This window comes from Lepidothrix coronata, unplaced genomic scaffold (genome assembly GCF_001604755.1).
Source record: "Lepidothrix coronata isolate B3197 unplaced genomic scaffold, Lepidothrix_coronata-1.0 Scaffold132, whole genome shotgun sequence".
Classification (NCBI taxonomy): Eukaryota; Metazoa; Chordata; class Aves; order Passeriformes; family Pipridae; genus Lepidothrix; species Lepidothrix coronata.
In genome coordinates this window covers 1,361,198-1,379,840 of record NW_016690312.1, presented here as the reverse complement: position 1 = coordinate 1,379,840, position 18,643 = coordinate 1,361,198, and positions in this window count along the sequence as shown.

Below are 18,643 nucleotides of genomic sequence, written 5' to 3'. Positions count from 1 at the left end.
TGTGTTGTGCCAAGATACAGAAGGATTTGTATTTTTGGATCTCATTCACTAAAAGAGTTAGCTTTCAGAAGTTAGTTGATTATTGTTGAATTTAATCTGTTGTGTGACTCTTGGGATGTTCAGTTCCTTTGTCTGTTTTATTTTACTCCAGTCTGTGCCTGACGGTGAGTGCCCCTTTGGAAGAACCACTTAGTACATCTGTGTATCCCCTGTAAGTTTGGGAATCATGAGTCTGTAGCTGCCGTTCTGAGTCCTTGGATGACATTTTTGTTACTTGGCTGACAATGTTTTTCCCATACAAAGCCATTAGTCTTGTAATAGATGCTCACTAACACGAATATTTTTCATTTGTAATTTTGTCTTTATGCATTTATATGTTTCATACGCAGTGATGCACATTTCCAAAAAAAAACCCCAAAAACTTCATCTGTATAATGTTGAAAATTCATAAACCTACACACAGTGATGACCACTGCAAGCCAATGTTGCCAATTATAGGTGATCCAAGCACTAGAGACCTACTTAAAAACACGAAAGAACTTCAATTCCTAGTTCACAGCTTCAGATTAAAGTTTCTTTGGCAGATTCTGACAGCACGGTGACAACCACAATCAGCATTGCAATTTCCAGCCCCTGTCACACACATCCAATGCCAGGTGGATTTCTATTTATGCTTTTTCCTTATTTGTACAGGACTGTATACCTGCACTGAAACTTATTCCTGTATGTCTGCCCAGGAAGGAGAGAGAACAGTCTGGTTCTGCCAGGCACTATTAAATTTTCCAACCCCCGCTGCCTCAGCCAGACTTGCAATTATTGACCCTTTGTGTCACAGAACTGAGACCCAAGTGAGGATTCTTGTGGCTCATAAACAGTGACTCTTCCAGCTGAAATCCAGGGATCATCTTCCCGAGGAGCCAGTGGGAGCCGTGCTGAGCTGCTCGGCTGGAAGTCACTCTGCACCTGGGAGAGACTGATGTAAAATCATTCCTTCCAGGGCAGCTGGGGTGAAGACTTTGTTTTGGAATTAAGCAGATGCCCCTCAAAACTATGCACTGCCTTTTAAAATCCAGTTGCCATAACAACTGTACAGTACTTTTCCTCTCAAACAAAGCACTTTTTTGGTGTGTATTAGGAAGCTTGCACTTCAGGAGAGCAGCTGATTTACTTTCCCTGAGGAAACACCATATGACTTGCAAAATGTCAGGGAGTGAGGAATACAAGCTGGAGCTATAAAACCACATTAGAAATAAAACAGTTTATAGGTTCTTAACTCTTTTTTTTTTTTCTTAATAAATGGGAAGATTAAGTCAAAATGTACCACTGACAGTATCAAGGCAATGGCTCTGAGAGATTTTGAGTTATGAAAGGGTTGAATGTCAGGCCCTGAAACCTCTGACAAAATAGGTTTAGATTGAATATTGGGAAGAAATTCTTCCCTGTGAGGATGGTGAGACCTTGGCACAGGTTGCCCAGAGAAGCTGTGGCAAGTGTTCAAGGCCAGGCTGAATGGAGATCTGAGCAACCTGGTTTAGTGGAAGGAAAAATATTACAGGAAAAGTTTTCCTGTGGAGAATAAATCAAACACCTGCCTAATTCAACTGGTTAAAACTGCAACACTTGATCACTCCTAGACCTGAGAGCCCACTATGTCCCTATGGAAGGGACAGGGACCATGACAACTGGCACTGAAATTAGTACATTCCAGCTTGGAGAACTGCAGTGTGTGAGAGCAGAGGCTGGTGATTATTTTTTTACATCACCAGTGATACATGTGTTGCCATTTTTTTACATATCCAGTATAAGCTTGCCCTGCACTTCTTCCTCATTCTCCTTCAGTCATGCTGTTTGCGTAATTTCCATTTTTCTTTTGTATTTAGAGTGCCCCTCTTCACTCTGTATCCACTACAGCTTTTTCTTTACCGGGAAAAGTAGATTCCCCACATAGCTTTATTTTGCTGACAAAAAGCAGCAACCACGTTTCTAGAAAGCAAACACTGTCAAACAGCTTTGTCATAGTCTGAGCAGAATTAGGCTTGCATATATTGTTTATCAAAGAACACACAGAAAGGAAAAAATGCTGCCTGTAGCACTGACCCCACCACCCGAAGGCACGAGGGTGCCTGACTTGCACTGACTGGGAGGTCCTTCCTGGGTCACTGCAGGCTTGAGAAGCGGCAAGTCTGCATTTCTAATCAATTTAATTACCCGGGGATCAGAAGTTAAGTGCTTCTTGTGTTTGCCTCAGCAGCCACTTGGTGCTTTGAGTGCATCTTTGCTCCCCCTGCCTGGAGTTGCCCGTGTGAGCAGAAGTGTGTGCACACACCGGGGGGGCAGCGCTGACACCAAATACCTGTTGGTGCTTTGGGCTCCATTTGTTTAATTGATAGCCATTAAACAGAGTGACTCCATTACTTAGAAGGGCCATTATACTCCTCACACATGCTAATTTAATAATTGTGACTGCCTGTGTTTTCATATTAACTCGTTGTTAGGACTTTGCTAGCTCAGGGGGTTAGTCCTTTTCCTCCTGGACGGGATTTTTGGGAGCACAGTGAAAACAAACATTAGCCTGCAGTCTATATTGTGCAGTAATCCCCCAAATGCCCAAACATAATCACCCCAAAATTCATGTTTCCTAGCATGGAGATGTCTATAGAATTGTATCACTGCTGGCAGCAGAGCTACAACATCTGCATTTCTGTTCTTCTGAGATACTTCCATGCCCAGGACTGGGAGGCACTGAGTGGTGCATGAGAAAGGGAGGAGTGGGTGGGAATCTCTAATCTTCAGGGAGGAATTATCTTGTTGAGCATCACATATGAGCCAAGATCAAAAACTGGGAATGTGATGGCCTCGTGCAGAGACATCATGGCACTGGAGCATTTAAAATTTCAATTTTGTAATTAAAATATTTTGAAAAATATCTGTCATATAATGCTATGTGTTAGAGTAGAGAAACATATATTTAGCAGTTCATAATCTATTCAGATGAATGAGGGCACCAGTAAATAAAGTTTTATTCATTTTAAGCATGATTTTAAAATTTTGGGGGGTTTATTATTACATTTTTTTGAGCGTCATAAGAGATAACATTCAGGTGTGTCATCTTTCTGAAGTGAAAAGATGTATTACATTCAGCCTACTAATAAAAATGCCTCTCAGCAATAAACAGCCATCATTACTTCCAGATTGTTTACTATTTCAGTTAATAACGTATGGGATCACAAAAACCATTAAGGCTCAAAAGATAAAATGTGTTTTGTGGAAATGAAAGGAAAATTCATCAGTATTTTTTGAAACTAAAACTTAGAAACTAAAACTTTGACCTGATTGCAGGTCATCCCTTTCTCGAGGTCATAGATACAAATAGAATTCAGGATTGTGTAAATAGTAAATTGAATATTCCTCTCCAGAAATGCCAGTCACTGGTGGTTTCCACAATGAAATAAGACGGGCATTGGTGTGAAGCAATATCAGTCACATTTTCTTGGCTGCCTGGTGCTTTTCAATATGACCCACGATCCCACGTAATTTTAGCTCTCCTGTTAATAGGGTAAGAAAAAATATAAAATACCTTTACATTTAAGATTATTTAGACATATTATCACTCCCCCATTTTATCTGTAGAGAAAAGAGAAAATAGATTTTACAATTTCAATACATGTGGGTTTTTTCCCTCCTTGCATATCTTAAATGTAAATTACATTTTTCTTTTCTTTTCTTTTTTTTTTTTTTTTTTTTTTTTTCATTCTAAAAGAAACAATTTGAGTTCTTTGAACTCAGGAAAAAAACAAATTATATTTGGTATCAAACAGTGTCTTGAGAGATAGAGCTGTTGCTATTAAAAATCAAGACAGGTAGCATAAAAAAAGAAGTGTCTGATTGCTTTCTTAGCAATTGCATTGTTTCCTTTCTGGTTTCAGAAAATTGTCTTGAGATTGGATTTTTCCTTACTCCCCCATACAGTAGCATGCAATAGAAAGTAATTTTTTTGTTTCAAATGCATTTTCTTTTCGGTGCTATAGAGGTTTATTACATAACACAAGAGCATTTCACCTTCAGAGCACAAGAAGGGTGTTTTGTTCAAGCACCTTCTGGGCTTAAACAAAACTTTTAGTAGTGAATCACTCACATAAATAATATTTTATATATCCTTTATTTAGATGACAAGGCCATCGAATTTCTTCATATAAAAAATCTGTGTTGGCTGTGCTATGACTCTGGGTGTATTTTAGTACTGAACATTGTCTTGCTGAGGAAAACGAAAGCATTGCTTTTTTCTTGCATTTATGGCTTTCCAGATGAGTAGCAAGAACCTCTGTTTCAGCAGTGGCTCCTCAGGATTTTGAGAACTCTGTGCCTGTCAAAAGTGTAGAGCCTCTATGAACCTCTGTCAGCACAGTTAATTAGGTTTAAAGAAACATAATCAACCTCTGCAATTAGTTAAAAGCAAGTTGACGTGAAAATCCCTTTATTCATCTGCTCAATTTCGAGTGCAGGGGACAATGATTTAAATTTTGCAATAAAAATCTGATTAGGAACCTCCAAGGGATTTCCTCATCTGACAGCTGGGACAAAATTTCGTGGTGTATAACAGTATTTGAGCAAAAACTTGGTCTAGTGGAAGGTGTCCCTGCCCGTGGCAGGGGTTGGAATGAGCTGATCTTTAAGATCCTTCCAACCCAAACCATTCTGTGATTCCGTGTTCCCCTAAACCTCATTTGAATGAGAAAGAAGAGGTTTTATCTTCTATCAGTTGATATCTAAAAAGGAAGAGTATAATCCTGGCCATGAACTGGGAAGTCAGAGATGTTTATGGTTTTAAAGAGCAAGATTTTTAGTGTGGTCTTTGACATTGTGGATTAAAGACAGAAATAAATTCTCTAACGACTGTGAGTGCCACTCATTACTTCAGCAATATCACAAGCTACAAAATAGAATTAATGAGAAGTATTGTCCAACTCCCATAGTTCATTATCTTGTTTAAGAAAGCCCTGATTTTGGTAGTTAAGTGTCATGGTACCTCACATCTCAGTCTGGCAATTAAATATAAGGAAGCTCATTTGTAGTGTGATCTGAAACACTCTGAGCTACTGTAACAGCTGAGGTTTTTCTGTTCAAGAACAGGACTCAGTAACTTCTACATTAGTACTAAAAGCATATAACTGTACCATAAAAAAGAAAAACCTCAATACAAGTTACCTAACAAAGGTAAAAAAAATTCCGCTGGTCTTGCCTCTCTTATTCCAATGTGCCTGCTTATATTTAGGGCATGTCTTCACCTTTTAAAATCATTTTGTACCTTGTATCATATCCACCTTAGAGAATAGAGATTTGCCTCCATTCAGGAAGTGTAAAGGCAAATGAACTTTTAAATTTGAAAGTTAATAAAAAGGTCACTTTTTAGCTGTGTTGTAGCTTTTTGTGCTAATTTACAGCTGATACTGTTGCATCGTGTTGGAGGGTGGGTGTGCTGCTTTTTAGCCCTGTTATTAAGAGTGGCAATCTTAAATGTTATGCAAAAAATTTCGAGTTCAAAGAACAGGAATATAGTAACAAAGCTGATCCAGTGACAGGTAGCTGTAGCATTCTTTGTACATTCCTCAAGGGAACTTGGTCCTTTAGTGATTTGCAGGTCATATCATCAATATTTTTGATATTGTTACACCATGAGCCCTTTGCGAGGTGTTGCTCACTTTAGGCCGTCACTATGTAGTTTAAAATGATACTTACATATAGAAGGAAATTCTTTCTTCCTTTTTTTTTTTTAGTATTAAGACTTCGAGACCCACATTTCTGCTCATTACCACAAAATAAAAGTACTTACAAAGCTTTCTGAAATCACTCTGCTCAGACTGTTTCCAGCTGATGTGTAGAGATTTCTTTTGAATTGCTTCAACTGTGCTCTGAAATAATAGTGTGAGTTGTCAAAATTACTGAGAAAAACAGAGATTGTCTTTATACCTGTGTGTGCTTAACATTAACAACAGAAAGGGTGGTCAGGCTTTGGCAGGGGCTGCCCAGGGAGGTTTGGAGTCCCCATCCCTGGAGGTGTCCAAGGAAGGACTGGACGTGGCACTCAGTGCTCTGGGCTGGGGGACAAGGTGGGGATGGGGCACAGGTTCTTTCTGTCCTGTGTGTCTTACTGTGACATTCCATCTGCAGTCCATTACAGTGTATGAAAAGATCAAATGGAGATAATTAATGAAGTGCATATCAGTGGATTAGTCCTATAAAGTGAATATTCTAGTACTTTCTTGTTAGGTATTAAGCTCTTTATTGCCTTGGGTATTCATTAAGGCTCAGTACAGTGACTATGCTCACACTTCAAGGTTCCAGCTCCTTCCTTTTTCTTTCTTTCTGTTTTTATTTTTCCAGTTTGTATACAGTGGAAATGAATTATTAAACAAACAGAAAAAAAGAGCCAGACTAAAACCTGCTCACTTTTGAGCCAAGTTCTTGAGGAACTTCTGAACTGTGTGTGCTACACTGGGGCACTGGCAAGACACTGTGATTGATTGATTTAGAAAGGGATGAAGGTGGGAAAGTGGAGGTACTTGGCTGGCAAAAAAAAAGGGAATGAAATATGACGCCGGTCACATGTTTGGGTGTGTAACTCTTTAGTAGCTCTGTGCTTGTCAGATTTGGATTAGGACAGTAAATTTGTGCTTCCAAATATACAAATACTTAGATCTGCCTTGCTTCTGTAGCCAGGAGGGACCTGGTGGGCTTTCATAGAATCACAGAATGGTTTGGGTTGGAAGGGACTTTGAAGCTCATCCAGTGCCACCCCCTGCCACGGGCAGGGACACCTTCCACCAGCCCAGGTTGCTCCAAGCCCTGTCCAACCTGGCCTTGGACACTTCCAGGGCTGGGGCAGCCACAGCTTCTCTGGGCAACCTGTGCCAGGGCCTCCCCACCCTCACAGGGAACAATTTCTTCCCAATACCCATCTATCCCTGTCCTCTGGCAGTGGGAAGCCATTCTCCCTTGGCCTGTCACTCCAGGTCCTTCAAAATAGTTTCTCCCCATCTTTCCTGTCAGTTCCTTCAGGTGCTGAGATGTTGTCAAAGGATTTCTCTGTCCCTACATTAAAATGAAAGATGTTTTTTATATGTTCAGCCACACTGATGGTTCTTCTAGAGTAAAACTGCAGGAGTTATAAAAAAAGGCAAATCTTTAAGTCACTGCATATGACTATTCCCCACATGCTACAGGAATACCTACAAATATTGGCAAGATTTTCCTTCCTAAAGGGTTCTGAGTAAAAACAGCCTTATGATTGTGGAAAGATTGTACAAAAGTATGGGGAAAATAGCTGAAGGAATTCAACACCTCATCCCGGAGTCCATATGAAATGTCTGAGAGACTCTTAAACTTTATGCAGCAAAGGTGAGTTTTGCTAATATTAACCTGTTAATGTTAACATTTTATAGTTGTTTTTCTTGGTGCAAATGTGTGTGTGCTGCAGGGGAGGTTTCAGAGTAGCTCCACTAGCACTACTATTTTTGGTAAACCAAACCAAAGGAGTGCATGCAGGCAAAATTCACTACTAAAAGTGAATAATCTCTTGCTCAGCTCCTTACAAGATTTGCCATGCACGCCTATTAAATGACAGATGGGAATTTACAGTAGAAGAACAAATGTTAAAATTATTACTTTTGACTGCTTATAATATTTACAGATGTAATAGTACGAGTATTTTATTATTCTGTTATCTTACACCATGAGGGGAAGTCTTTTCTTTGACAGATTTTTATAGCCATGATACACAATCTAATGTATTACTACAGTGAAAACCTCTAGGATTGAAACCAGATGCAATTAGATGAAAACCAGAAGACTATAATAGTGTCCTTTATTAAAATCATCCTGCTCAGTCTTATCTTTTATGACTTGGTGCTTTTATTTTTGCTCATTATTTTAAATCCTCTCAGTTATCAATCCTAAAATATTGATTCACATTTCTTAATTAAACACTTTTACTACTTTATTCTGCTAATCTGATAACAAATTAACAGCTACTGAAGTGGGTTTAGTACCACAATCTTACAAAAACAAAATTCGTGGAAAGAAATTTTCCACTTTTTTCCCTTGATTATTGTGGAGGGAATTACTTTAAGTGCACCTCTCTAGTTGTCTAGAAAATGAAAGACAAAAGGATTATTTTTGTTAACTTAGAAGTGTTACCATGATACAGAAAGGCAAAAATAATAGGGAAGTATGTAAATTACAGTTCGTTCCTAAGCACTCCTGCTGATTCCCTCATCCAAAGGGAACTGATAAAAAGACAGAGTAGATGTAGGACTGAAGTATCCAGCTGGAAATGGACAAAGCCAATATTGGCTAAATCATTGAGTGCATAAACTATTGTAGACAGAAATCAAGTTTCCAGGCAAAATCTTTAAGCGATTTTTTTTTTTCCTTATTGGTATTTTTGAGAGAGTGATGGAAGTCTACTTGGGTAAATATTACAGAATCCAGGATGCAGAGATGGTGATTTATTACTTCACCACCCTCTGAAGGATAATCTAAAACAATCTGCTTTGCTTCCTACCTTTATAAACAAAGATTTCCATAGCACTTTGTGCCCTTCCCGATTTTGGATAGAACTGTGACTGGTTTCTACTCTGGGAGAAATTTATCCCTGAAAATAATGATGTTTCTTGGCATCTACCAGGATGCTGAGAGAATTCCTGTGTTGTCCCAGACTTTTCCCGTAGGGTTTGCCATTCCCCTTGTTTTAACACCAGTGCTAAAAATAGTTTGATATATTGTGAATTCAAACTGGGATGACATTCCCCCACCCACCGTTCAGTCCAGAGATTTCCTCCTGTCACGCCCCTTGATTTCTGCTCTGCAGAGAAATTCGATCATTTGCAAGCTGAACGTTTATTTACAAGCAAGCAAAGAAGAAAAGTCTTGGTGCCAGAGAATGAATAAAAGTTTCATATGGAGGGCATAGGAACAGGAGGGACATTCTAAAGCATAAAGTTTTCATAGCATGGTAAAGTTCTTGCACAAGCACCTAATTTGAGCTTTAATTTATGTAAATACTTCTGCTGGTTTGACTGAGAGTTCTTTGGGGGCTGGGGGAAAGTGTTCTGGTTTTTTGTTTGGTTTTGCTTTGCTACCCTTTGTATTTTACACTGGGGTAGAGGACTAAGGCCAGATTGACCTGCTGCAGAACCATTTTATTTCTTTTATTTTGTTACTTTTATTTCATGCCTGACTACTTGCATTGCTATAAAATATCACACTTGGTTTTTTGCTGGCAATCTATTTTTTTTACTCGGTTGCCTTCAAACTTGCCCCTGAGTGTTTTACCCAATTACCACTTCACAGTAGTGGTGTTTTCTCCCTTTCTTATGCTTCTCTGGTTTTTGGCAGTCCTCAGGTATAACCATTTTTTCTCTCCCCGTGTGTCTGAAACCAACAGCACAGACATCCTCCACCCTTCCCTGTTTTTCTATCCTTCATATCACTACAGTTCCTTTGGGGGGTTTCCTTCAGCCTAAATCTGTTATGTTTTCTTTCAAATGTTGTTTTCTTTACCCCTCCATCACTTTCTTCACGGTGAAAACCTCTTCCATGATTTCAGGTGTTCTTTCCCACAAGCCTTTGGAAGTCTTGTATTTGTCACTGCTCTCCCTTAACAGAAAAAAAGGATTTTATTCCTTCCTTTCTCCTTTTCAGCAAGTGACTGTAAATGCTGAATTGCCTGAATTCACCGTTTATTTCCAGTTATGCAGTTGTTTACTATTTCATTTTATATAGAAAAGGGATGTTAAGAAAAAATGGTCAGTTTATTCTCACACTCGAAGAACTAATAATCACATTTTTTTAATGTCATGGACTTACATACACTTAATTTTTAGTGGTAAGCTACTATTTACTTGTTGTTAATAAGTAAATATTTACCATTACTTGTTTGTAATAGCAACAATTTATAGGAAGCATGTTATATATGGTCTCTAGTACCAAACTGTTATACTGTGAGGTGTTGTGGGTTCTTTTTTTTGGGGGGTTGGCTTTTTTGGGTGCTTTGTTGGAGGTTTTTTACATCAATTCAATATATTGTTAAATAATTTGTAATCAGTTCTTCACTTTTCTTCACTACTGATCAGAATAGTTGTTTAATATCTACTTCAACATATTCTCTATCAGACCCATTTGGAATTCTTCCAGAAATGTTGGATAATATATAAGACACTGGATGTTTTATTCCGTTATACCAGTGGGAAAGAAATAATTATTTTTAAATCTCATTCAGTAACTATTAATCCAGTGTTGAATAATAATTTTAATTTCAATTTCTTGAATATATTTATTAATTTACCTCCTGCTAATATGCTGCTTTAGATGCCACTGTTTTGAATTTATTTCTGTACTTAAGTATCATTTGCATAATGGCATTAAGAGGTCCACTCCTGAGTATTTGGTGGTGGGATGTCGGACAGAGTGGATAGGTTGTAATTAGTGGCATCTGACCTTCAACTTCATTAATATGCAAATAGAAATACCACAGGGTGCAAAAGCATGGTGCCCTTAAAACAGTCCCTTCTGTGTTTGTCAGATATTTCAATCTTGGTGGCTTGGTTTTTATTTCTTTCATATAATACTATATTATTTTATATAATAATTTACCAGTCTAGAGGTGTATATATAAAATTGTGCATGTGGAGGAGCAAAGGAGTGCTCACACTAAAGGGGAAAATTAAGTGTGCACATAGATAGTTCTTTGGTTTGTTTTTTTCACATGACTTTTCTTTCCCTAATAACCAGATATGTCTAAAGCATATTCAAAGATAAGAAAATGGATATTATAAGTTTTGTTGTAGAACTACCATGACTGACTTTCTTACAGGGTTTTATAGAAGAAAGGTAGGCAGTGTCTCCCATTGTTTTGTTCAGTTTCCCCTGCTGCAGCTCAAGAAAATGGATTCAAAAATATTTTTTTTCTCAAGTTTATTTGGGGGATTTCTCTTCTCCATCTCCTTGTGAACTGTATGTAAATAAGCCACACATCACAGAATCTCAGGGTGGGTCAGGCTGGAAGGGCCCACGGTGGCTCATCTGGTCCCACCTCCCTGCTCCAGCAGGGCCAGCCCAGAGCACAGGGCACAGGAGTGTGTCCAGATGGTTCTGGAATATCCCAGTGAGGGAGATTCCACACCCTCCTTGTGCAGCCTGTTCAGTGCTGGGTCACTGCACAGCAAAAAACTTCTTCCTCATGTCCAGCTGGAATTTCCTGGGCATCAGTTCCTGCCCGTTCCCTCTTGTCCTACTGCTTGCTCTTGATGCCTGGGAAGAATTTAAATGAATCAACTAAGCTAATATGCCAGGTATTTCATTTTTCTTCAGACCAAGGTTCTTAATTGTTTAGCCTACTCACTTATTTTTCAGACTGCCTCTTTACTTTATGGAGACAGCTTTGACTCCCTCTTAGGTACTTTATGGGGCAGGGCACCAAGAGCAGTGTGGGCAGCAGGTTGAGAGAGGTGATTCTGCCCCTCTGTCCCACTCAGGTGAGCCCCCCCTGCAGAGCTGCTCCAGCCCTGGGGAACAGCACAGGAGGGACGTGGAGCTGCTGGAGAGAGTCCAGAGGAGGCACCAAAATTGACAAGGGGACTAGAGCACCTCCCGTATGGAGACAGGATGGAAATGCTGGGGCTGTTCAGTCCGGCAAAGAGAAGGTTGTGTGGAGACCTCACAGCACCTTCCAGTGTCTGAAAGGACCTGTCAAAGGCTCTTCATCAGAAACTGGAGTGACAGGACAAGATGTAATGGCTTCAGACTGGAAATTTAGGTTACACACACAGAAGAAATTCTTGGCTGTGAGGGTGGGGAGGCCCTGGCACAGGTTGCCCAGAGAAGCTGTGGTTGCCCCTGGATCCCTGGAAGTGTCCAAGGCCAGGTTGGACAGGCCTTGGAGCAACCTGGGCTAGTGGAAGGTGTCCCTGCCCGTGGTAGAGGGTGGAACAAGATGAGCTTTAAGGTCCCTTCTGACCCAAACCATTCTGTGATTCTATGATAATAAAATTGTGCCATTCTTCAAAATTTCCTCTCCCTTGAGTACTTCACCTGTTATGAGCTTATTTAAATGCTGGAGAGGTGTCAAAAATGTTTTGGGTTTCCTTTTAATGAGTCTATTTTTGGAGGGTTAAATGACACGTTCACATCCATTCCAGGCACATACATCAATCAGCTGTATAAATCACACTGCCAAAGCTCACCCTTCTCTGTGGGCACAGAAGAGTCACAACAAGTTCTTTTGGATCAATAAGCAACTTCTCCCTGGAAACTCTCCTCTCTCAAGTGGGTACAGCTAAATTGCTGCTGTGTAGCTGTACCCACATCAGCCTGACAGAAAGCAAAGCTTGGAAAGTAAGCAAGAGACTGCACAGCCAGAGGGTGATCATGTGTTTGCTCCCTGGAAACAATATCATTAGTGTTTAGAACTTCCTAACTCGCTCAGCTCTTGCTGAGTGCACTTGCTCTTTGGCACGATCAGAAAAGGTATATTTAATTGTTATTCAATGAAGCAGAATTGCTGTGCCTGCTCTTCCAGGCAGGATCAGCACCGTGTGATGAGCAAGGAGGGTTTCATTTCTCTCACATGTGAAGGGACACTCAGACCATCCCTGGTCTGTACGTGGGATTTTCCCTTCTGCTCTTCTACTACTGAAGTAGCTGTAGTTTAGATTAGTTTTAAATTCAAGAGGTGTAAAGTTGTGTGAGGAGAAAGATGAGACTTAGAAAAAAAAATCCCATATTTCTGCTAATAACTGAGATTCTTTGGAATTCTGCATCCTGTGTGACATCCACCTGCCTGCTTCACCAAGGAGCAGCAACGAGCTTAGCGGTTCTTTTAGCTTTGACAGCTCCCTCACCTCTTCCTTCAGAATGTTTTGCCTTCTTTATGGAATTATTAATGTAGGTGTGCTAAGATGGGATAATTTGCTTTATCAACTGGATGTAGTTTAGGGGATGTTTTGTTACGTGGCACATCCATTGGGAATTCCCGGAGCGATCACACAGCCGAGATCTGGAATTAAAACTAAAATACTAATGGAGGGATCTGATGGACCAGTTCAAATGACAGATAGTAGGAATCACGTTGATTTCCTTACACTTGCCAGATAAGAAGTCTTTGGATTAAAGGATTTCGGTATCCCATGATTTCCAGACACATTTTATACCCAGAACATTCCTATGCAGCTTATAAAGTCACGGTATTTGATCGATGCCAATTTTGTGCTTTCACCTGTAAGACAGAAATGAAACTGGATAATCTGTGGTGAATAGTTCCCATGAAATCCAGTGCCCAAACTGGCTGGGAGAACTTTCATTTCCGAGCTCCTCTGCTTTTCGCTTACCTGAAAAGCCAATTATTTGGAAGTTATGCTGGGGAAATGGAATGCCTGCAAGATCAGAGACTGGATTTTCAATGCAGTTACTTCATGCTTCATTGCATAAAGGATATACAGATTTTCTTAAGACTTTTTCTGTCACTTGATGCCAACTATCCATTTCTACAACACAGAAAATGAAAATACAGAGCAAAGCTGAAACTGTCATTTATGTAATGCTTTATTTCTAGGAAATCTTTATATTCTATATATGCATTTTAATCTTTTTTAATTTAACCTTGCACACGTCAAACCCAAAGAATTACAAAACCAGCATCCAAAATTCACAGTTACAATCTAGAGTGTCTAATTATTCTGAATATTTAATTCTTTTGAACAATATGCTTCAGAAGGATCATTATCACACTGAATTCCCCAGCATTATCTATTATTTACAAAAGTGGCTATTCATGCCAATGTAACCTCTGGCATGGTAGATGGGATGGTAAATCCACAGCATATGTGCCCTTTTGGAAGCAGATGGCAGAGCAGTGCCAGCTCAGACACTCTCTGAATTCTCTAGTGGCCTTTACAAAGTTCATAATTATTGAAGAGATTATTGTAGCATTTCTTTTTCAGAAAAGATCAATAAAGATAATAAAAAAATAAACATACAAGTAGAAACAGAAAACTACTTTTTTTTTATATTGTTGTTTTTACACATAAATAGGATTCCTATTTTTTTCCCAACTCAATAGTAAATTCCAGTTGCCTTCAGTTTTGCCAGGATTTCATTCCAGGGCTGTGTGCAGAGTCTAGAGAGTGGGTTTATGCTTAGAAAAAAATGTTATTTTTTTGAATTCAAAGAATTTTAAATCATCTAAATTTACATTTGGAAGATTCTAAATACGTGTAGAGTTCTTATTTTTTGAAGCATATTTTGATATATTAAGAGAAACAAACGATAGTTTTAGAACTGTTCAGACTTAGTCTGTGTCTGGTTTTATCTTATGGCACTGGCAGATTTCATATTAGTAACTAGAGCTAGGTAGCCAGTAAAACTCTGGTTTACAGCATTAGACGTACTTTAGATCACAAACATTGTTTTAATTATTTTTCAATTAACTACAGGCAAGGCAGTGTGCGGAGTAAGATGAAGTCGTGACAAAATTGTTCTCCATCCCTGGGAATTTGGAAACTTCCTTTTGCTTACCCGTGCCTTTGATTCGTGTAATGTAGTTGCAGAAGTCAAGCAGAATTTTCTAAAACCTTGAATAAACTTTCTGTTACAGTCTAAGCTTCCTCTAAGCATCTTGACAGGTCACGAGTGGACACGTAAATCACGGAGTCACAGAACAGTCTGGAAAGATCATCTCATTCTTTATATTCTATATATGCCACAGGCAGGGACACCTTCTACTAGACCTGAAAAATATGAAAGTACAGTTTAGAGTTTCTTTTCCAGTGTGTTCTGTTCAGGAACAGGTTGCCTAGATGGTCCTTCTTGTTGGGGATAATGCTCTTCCACACCAGGCGTGTTTGCTTCCTCAGCTCAGCCAGGAATGCTAAGGAGGAGCAAGACAGGGAGTCATCCAGTGCCCAGGGACTCTAACAGTATGTTTGGGAAAGGAGGGCAAAATAACAAAGCTAAATTTCAAGTTTTGAGAGGAGAACTGTTTAAAAAAAAAAAAATCAGATTTGGGGTCTGTGACAACTGTTTGAACGGCCAAATTCCCGAGCTGATCCTGACTGGCACTAAGGTTCCCATCAGTAACTCCGTGTGCAGTCTGTTTTGCTAATGGGACTTGTGACAGACTTCAGGTCTGTTCATTAGCAGACAGTTTCCTGCCTTTGATTATGTTTTTTCCTGTAGCAGTCTCCATTGATTTCGGTAGGAACTTCAGCACATGCAGATCAATGACAGGATCTGCACTGGGGATGGAGTGGCAGAAAACAACAGTAAGGAGTTTATACTGGCCTGGGCCACTCCCAGCAAGTTCCTTATGCGTTTTCAAATCGCAGAGGCTTTAGAAAACAAAAGAAATAATTTGCTTTGAGAAAGCCATAATTATTTGCTTTGGGAGCCACAAGAAAGAAGCAGTAAAGGAAGAAATGCTTTATAGATTCCTTTCCTCAAACTAACATAACAAATTTTCCTGAAAAGAAGAAAGATGTCCCTGATTTTCTGCAGTGTGTTATTTTTAAAGGGCACGCCAGAATTGTTTTCTGTTTCCTAACAGTTGGCAATGAAGGCTTGTGGTAATTTTGCAGTAATTTTACATTGAACATCTGCCATAAATGCCTCTACTGGACATAAAAATTTCTGTTGTGAAGGGATTGCTGTATACATTAGACCAACTTAGGAAAACTGATCCCTGCAAACAGTTTCCCAAACTGAGAGAATAAAAAGATTGATGTTATCTAGAGTTGAACCAATATAATAATGACACTTCTATCTACCCTCTGTAACAGTGTTGGGATTTTGTACCATAAATTCCCTATATGTGTTTTGAAAACAAGGTTTTTTCTCTCTTGTAAAAACTTCTCTATCTCCATGTGTTTTAACTCAGCTTAGAAAAATATTTTAGAGATTAACCCCAATACCACTTTCTGCATGTAACTACAGTTACATTATGATAGAACTATTTAAAATGGAGGTGTGAAACTCTAAACCTGCACTTCTACTGTATCATCTCTAAAGAAAATACTAATGTGGGATCTTGTGAGGGATAAATTCATTTTCTTTTCAACTTTGCACCAGTCAATGCTTTTCTGGTAATATGAATGTGATTCTTGGTGTTGTCCTGTGCAGGGCCAGAATCTGGATTTCAATGATCCTTCAAACTCAGGATATTCCATGATTCTATGAAATTTAATTTCAAAAATCTTTCTTTATTTTGCCATTTTCATGTTCACCTTCGATGCACAGAACCACATATTTAATCAAAATTCCCACTGAAATCACAGTTGCCATTCACAAAAAGTAGTTCTTTGTCACAAACACAGGAGGGACAGGTATTAAAAATAGCTTGTCTTGAGCAGGTCACTTGTGGGTTGCATAATTAACCATACCTGGCCTCAATTTAAAGGCTAGATGCAAGTTTGTTAAGATAATTCGGAAGCAGACTTAAGAAATACCTAAATAGTGCATTTACAGGGAGTATTTATATCACAGCAACCTGAGGTTCAAGTTTCCTGCCTATCTACTGCATTAAAGTAACTGTACAGAGGAGGGAAATTATTAAAGAACCTTTTCTTTGCTGTGCAAAGTTTGGATTCCATCTTCTACGTGGACGTGTCCCTGAAGCAGCAGAATAAATCAAGTGCAGGTAACTCCGGTAACGTAAGAAGGCTTTTCATTAGCTCTTCTTGTTGTTAATAGAATATCTAGTTTTTCCAAAAGAGGTTATATTACAAGTCTCATGTGAACAATTGCTAAGTGACACTGCTCTTGACACGAAGTATTTCACCCTGACTGGCACCAGGGGGTTTTCAAACACACCTTATAGCACTGTCAAGCTATCTAACAGATCATTTTTGTGGCCAAGAATACAGCAGGACTTCTGTCATTTCTATGAGACCTGTAAGTGAAGATGCCTGAAAGAAAACTACATCCTCCAGAGGTGAATATTTGGGAAAGTCAATCCCTTTGGTGTTGCTTTTAGGGTCAAAGCCATTTGATGTAGGTGGATTCTTTGCTTCAAACGTGTTTCTTTTTCATTTCACTGGGGAAAGGCATCCAGGTGTGTGAGTGCTCATTGTGGGGGGATGAAAAATCCCTGACAGTTGTCTGCTTGCATTTCAAACTGCAATTGGTTTTCTTAATTATGAGTTAGAATCATGTAAAGCCTGAGGTATTACCCAGCTCTGTTTCACTCGGCCATCACTTGAGTGATAACTAAACTCAGACACATTTGGTTCTACAGCTATAACAAAATAAAACATTACTGTTTGCGTTAATTGTAGCTTTGGGGTGGTTTTGCAGTTGTTTGTCATTATTATTGTCCTAAAACACATATGGTACTGCCAGGCTGCACAGACAGAAACATTTGGGGGATGGTTTAGTTGCAAATGGAATAGTGTGGGTGTAGAGCAGGTCTGGCTGTGCTGCCTGGTTTGGCCACAGTCCAGTGCCTGCATTCGTGGTCCAGCTCTGCCTCTCCAGCTCAGAGAGCTGAAAGCATTTGGACAAAGAAGAAGAAACAGCCCAACGATTAATACTGAAAAATTGCTGTAAGCAACAATCAGGGCAGAGTAAACAGCTTTTTCCTGAACCTGGGTAGAGCAAAGACCTGAGGTACATCAGGAACTGAGTAACCACCAAAGTATGTGTATTGCCAGTTGTTCTCTTAACTAAACTATCACTTATTTTTAATTGATGGTGATAAATTTCCTATCTCTCTTTGGGACAAGTATGTGGGACTAGTTCCTACATGCTCCTAAACTTGTACTCATTAGATGTTAAAACTATACCCTAAACTGCTCTTCTGTGTATACACATTTATGTTCCTGTGTATGACTTTAGAAAGTAGAGATAAAATTGCATTTTTTCAAGTATTTTGCACAAAGAAAATATTGTATATACAGTATTTACATCTCAGAAAAGAGATGATGTTAATTAGAAAGCAAATAAATGAAATTTATTTTAAATATCTGGTTTCAAAAGCCAGGAAGGTTCTAAATTAATATTAGAATCATTTTGAGGATATACCAGATATCAAGGCTAAGAAGATATCTTACAAAAAATAATTTTATTTGTGATGGCGAGGAATAGGAAAAGAAGAAGAAATTGTATTTTTTGTTCAGAAGAGAAGTGTGATGTCCTCATATTTGGAAAAAGTAGCCTTGAGGATACAAGGGAAGTTTGAAAAAAATATTAAAAATTATCCTCTGACATCTTAAACTACAGTTAATAAAATTTTCCCTGCATATTTTCTGATTTGAATACCTAAAAATCCCAGTATCATCTGACATGTTTGATAATGAGAATGTTCATGCTAAGGACCAGCACATCCACACTAACATTAAACATCTAAGGTCGTTGCAGTGAGTGCCAGAGGCTGATGTACGGCAACAAGATGCCAAACAATACCAACAATATCAAAATGTGTCTAACACCTTGCTAGGCTCAGTCAGATACTGAGCTCCATGCAGGTCTAGGATCAGGCAAGGCACGTTTCTGTCCTACTGAAATCCCTGACAGAGCCTGGACACTCCTCCCTGGTGTCACAAAGCTGGTCCTGTGAAGCTCCGCGAGGCTTTGCTGGGGAGCAAAGCACACTGTAAAC